Source organism: Ornithorhynchus anatinus, chromosome 2 (genome assembly GCF_004115215.2).
Source record: "Ornithorhynchus anatinus isolate Pmale09 chromosome 2, mOrnAna1.pri.v4, whole genome shotgun sequence".
Taxonomy (NCBI): Eukaryota; Metazoa; Chordata; class Mammalia; order Monotremata; family Ornithorhynchidae; genus Ornithorhynchus; species Ornithorhynchus anatinus.
In genome coordinates, this window is record NC_041729.1 from 126304618 (window position 1) to 126309600 (window position 4983).

The window sequence follows — 4983 nt, forward strand, 5'->3', positions numbered from 1 at the left end:
TTAATTCAATTGTGGCATTTAAGTGCTTACTATGTGCTAGGCATTGTACTATGTGCTGGGGTGGATCCAAGCAAATCAGGTTGGATACAGCCCCTTCCATGTGGGGTCCTGTTCCATATTCCAGTCTCAAACACCATTTTACAGATGAGGTAACTGAAGCACAGAGAAATGAAGTTACTTACCCAAGGCTACACAAAAGAAAAGTGGAAGAACCGGATTAAAACACGTGACCTCTTTACTCCCAGGCTCATGCTCTATCCACCACATCATGCTGCTTCTTGTAATTCATAGGTAATGCTGCTCAATTTGTTCCTGGAGCTGGATGTGTTTTCTATAGCATTTTGAGGTCTCTGTCAGTACAGAAGATTGGGAAACCCAAATAGTATTCTAGACCTTCACCATGTTATGGAGCTTGATGTTCTAATATGGAAAAATTAAGGCTATGCTGGCCATTGTTACTTTGCTTTTGATCTCTTTATCCATGATATTGGCTAAGTAGCAGAATTCAGAGAGCGGTTTACATAAAGAAAACATTTAGTGTGGTGTAAGATTTTCCTGCTCTCTTAGGATCTCACCTGGAGTGTTTCCAGTACTCTACCAGTTTTGGCTATGGGAGGGAGAATCAAGTAGAGGCATACCCATTCCATTCCTAGCTTGGGGAGTAGCTAGCAAGTGGAAGGCAATCTGCTACAAGTCCAAACTCACTTGTGCTGGGCAGCAGCGGCATGGAGAGAGTCGAGAGTGGAGACTCCAGTTTACAGTAAAGAAGAAGACAGTGGTAAACCACTTCCTCATTTTTACCAAGAAAACTCTATGGATACACTACCATAAAGATTGTAGATGGAGAGTGGAATGTTCTGGGAGAGATGTGTCCATGGAGTCGCTATGGATCAGAGATGACTTAAGACAGATGTCATAAAACAGATGAGATTTACTTACATGTAAGCTGGTACATAAGAATCATTTTACTCAGACTTCTTATAATTAGAACAAGGGCTGTGCTGAATCTGCAGAGTAATCCTTCACCACTCTTCATGCCTCCACATATAATGATCCTTCATATTTGAACTGGATGGTAAGGAGTTTCAGTCTGACACTGGTATGTGTGGAAAACCATTGGAGGTTTCTGAGGAGTGAAAGATATGGATTGAACTTTTTTAGAAAAATGATCTGGCACAAAGTGAAGTATGGATTTGAGAATATAGAGACAAGAGGCAGGAAGGTTAATGAAGAGTGATTCAATATTCAAGGATGGATATGACCTGCAATTGGATCAGAGTGGAACAGTTTGGATGGAGAAGAAATGACAGATTTCAATGATATTGTAAAGGTAGAATTAATCAATGGAATTTATTGAGTGCTTACTCTGTGTAGAGCATTCTACTAGATACTTAGAAGAGTACAATACAATCAAGTTGGTAAACATGTTTCCTGTCTCAAGGAGCTTACATACAGAAATAAGACCAACAGGACTTCATGACAGATGCTTGTGTGAGTTAAATGAAAGTGATGAGTCTAGGATAATGCCAAAGTCATGGGCTTGTGATACTGGGAAGATGGTGTTGTTTTCTACATTAATACGAAAAGTCAGGGAGAAAACAAGGTTAGGGTAGGTAGAGTTTTGCCAGAGTTTTGGAAATGCTAGAGGTGTCTGCAGGACATCCAAGTAGAAATGCCCAGAAGATAGGAGGACAGGAGAAACTGCAGAGAAGAGAAGTCAAGACTGGAAAAGTACATTTGGGAATCCTACATGTAGATATGGTAGCTGAAGCTCTGAAAGTGAAGTGTTCTCCCAGGGGGTGGATGTAGATGGAGAATAGAAAGGGACCTGGAACTGAACCTTAAGGGCCTCCCACAGTTAGAGGTCAGGAAGCAGAGGAGGCACTTGCAAAAGAGATTGAACTACTTGTCAGAAAAGAAGAGAAGAACCAGGAGGGGGGAGTGACAGTGAAACCAAAGTTACACGTTTTCAGAAGGTGGTAGTCATTAATAGCAGTGGAGAGGTGAGGATGTTTATGATAGAATAAAAACCATTGGACTTATCAAGAAGGAGGTCATTGGTGAACATAGAGAAAGTAGTTTTTGTGTAATGAAGTGGGTGGAAGCCAGATTACAGACAGAGGATAAGTGGAGTCAGTGACTGCAGACAATTCACTCAAGAAGTTTGAAGAAGAATGGTAGGATTTTGGATGATGCTTGAGGTTTAAATTATAAGAGTTTTCCAGGATTGTGAAAGCATATTCTTACACCTACCACTCTTCTTTAAATTTATTGGAAGGTGGCATTGGGTCAAGGGAGGATTTTTTTAGGAGAAGTGCTTCTTGGACATATTTAAAAGCTGTGGGGAAGGAGCAATTGGAAAATGAGAGCTTGAAGATTATAGTCAGGGAAGAAAGACAGGAAGCAGCAAGTATTTTGATAAGGTGGGAAGGTGTGGGGTAAGGGGTACAGGTGGAAAAGGTAGAATTTGACAGGAGGCATGTTGCATTTTAGTACAACCCAAAAATGGGCCCTGAAGAACCTGCTTAAGGAGTCTGATGTGACAGTTGGAATTGAAGATTGTGGAGTCCTATAGCTCTGTGGACTTTTCATCTGGTCTGGAGACTTGTAGCACTGTCTGACAGTCTCTCAAATGGTGTGCTAACTTCCTTGATTCTATGTTTTCTACTTCCTTGTCTTTCATTGCATTGTCGTTCAGCGTGCTGCCTAGGTAACAGTTCTGTGACAAAGTTTAGCTCCATTATATCAATATAGATTTTTGTCTGGGTATTACTTCCTTAGGGGCAATTAAAACAGCTACCTGGATTTTTCTTACACTTTTCTTTACCTGTCATTTCTCTGTTATCTGGGGAGGTGGTTTATAATAATTTGACATCTTCTTGATTAGGTACCTCTAGGTTCCAGTCACTTGTGTACAGTAATTCTTGAATGAATGAGTCAAGGATTTTGGATGATGCTTGAGGTTTAAATTGTGTTTCTCAAGATTGTAAAACCATATTCTCACACCTACTTACAGGTTTCTTGCTGAACCTCCAGCATGGCCCTTGTCACCCATTGCCCTAGGGATGGGTTTGGAAATCAGTGTGGCGAGATTGAGAAACCAGAGTCAGGCTGAGTTCATACAAAATTTATTCCATGTGGTGAATTGAACTTCCCTTTCAGGGGGAATATGATTATTTAATTATACTGGAGCTTCCCTATCAGAAGAAATATACTTCATTCATTCAATAGTAATTTTGAGCCCTTACTATGTGCAGAGCACTGTACTAAGTGCTTGGAATATACAATTTGGCAACAGATAGAGACAATCCCTGCCCAATAATGGGCTTAAAGTCTAATCGGGGGAGACAGACTGACAAAAACAAGACAACATAATCATGATAAATAGAATCAAGGGGATGTACACCTCATTAACAAAATAAATAGGGTAATAAAAATATATACAGATGAGGACAGTGCTGAGGGGAGAGGAAAGGAGGGGGAGGAGCAGAGGGAAAGGGGGCTTAACTGAGGGGAGGTGAAGGGAGGAAAAGGGAGGGAGCAGACGGTGGAGAGGGAGCAGAAAGGGAGCAGAGGGAACAGAGGGAAAAGGGGAAGCTCAGTCTGGGAAGGCCTCTTGGAGGAGGTGAGCTCTAAGTAGGGCTTTGAAGAGGGGAACAGAGTTAGTTTGGCAGAGGTGAGGAGGGAGGGCATTCCAGGACACCAGTAGGACATGGGCCAGAGGGCGACGGCGGGATAGACGCGAACGGGAGATGGTAAGGAGGTGAGTGGCAGAGGAGCAGAGCATTCAGGGTGGGCAGTAGAAAGAGAGAAGGGAGGTGAGGTAGGAGGTTGGAAGGTAATGGAGATCCTTGAAGCCCAGAGTGAGAAGTTTTGTTTCATGCAGAGGTTGATGGGCAACCACTGGAAGTTTTTAAGGAGGGGAGTGACATGCCCAGAGCGTTTCCGAAGGAAGGTGATCCGGGCAGCGGAATGAACACTAGACTGGAGTGGGGAGGGACAGGAGGAAGGGAGGTCAGAGAGAAGGCTGACACAATGATCCAGCCGGGATATTATGAGAGCCTGTACCAGCACGATAGCCATTTGGAGGAGAGGAAAGGGCGGATCTTGGCGATATTGTAAAGGTGAGATCGGCAGGCATTGGTGATGGATTGGATGTATGGGGTGAATGAGAGAGCGGAGTCAAGGATGATAATGAGGTTGTGGGCTTGAGAGACAGGAAGGATTTTTCATACTACCCATAGTGACAGGGAAGTCAGGAAGAGAACAGGGCTTGGGAGGGAAGACAAGGAGCTCAGTCTTAGACATGTTGAGTTTTAGGTGGCAGGCAGACATCCAGGTGGAGATGTCCTGGAGGCAGGAGGAGATACGAGCCTGAAGGGAGGGGGAGAAAACAGGGGAGGAGATGTAGATTTGTGTGTCATCTGCATAGAGATGATAGTTGAAGCTGTGGGAGCGAATGAGTTCACCAAGGGAGTGAGTGTAGATGGAGAACAGAAGAGGGCCAAGAACTGACCCTTGAGGAACCCCTACAGTTAGTGGATGGGAGGGGGAGGAGAAGCCCACGAAGGAGACCAAGAATGAAAGGCCAGAAAGATAAGAGGAGACAGAACAAGGAGAGGATGGAGTCTGTGAAGCCAAGGTGAGATAAGGTGTGGAGGAGAGGGGGATGGTCGACAGTGTCAAAGGCCTCTGAGAGGTCGAGGAGGATTAGGATAGAGTAGGAGCCATTGGATTTAGCAAGAAGGAGGTCATGGGTGACCTTTGAGAGAGCAGTCTCGGTAGAGTGGAGAGAATGGAAGCCAGATTGGAGGGGGTCCAGGAGAGAGTTGGAGTTGAGGAATTCAAGGCTGCGAGTGTTGACGACTTGTTCTAGGAGTTTGGAAAGGAAGGGTAGGAGGGAGATTGGGCGATATACTTATGCTTTACCCATGCGTGGTGAAACACCTAGCTTTCGCCGACAAATTCTTCCCATACAGGAGG

General features: G+C 44.2%; 1 non-coding gene across 1 annotated transcript; it reads left to right on the forward strand.

Moving 5' to 3' along the window:
* The first annotated feature begins 557 nt into the window (after window positions 1-557).
* LOC114809687 lies at window positions 558-695 on the forward strand. The gene has a single exon (XR_003757464.1). It is a non-coding gene; the product is annotated as a small nucleolar RNA SNORA7 (small nucleolar RNA).
* The last annotated feature ends 4288 nt before the right edge of the window (window positions 696-4983 follow it).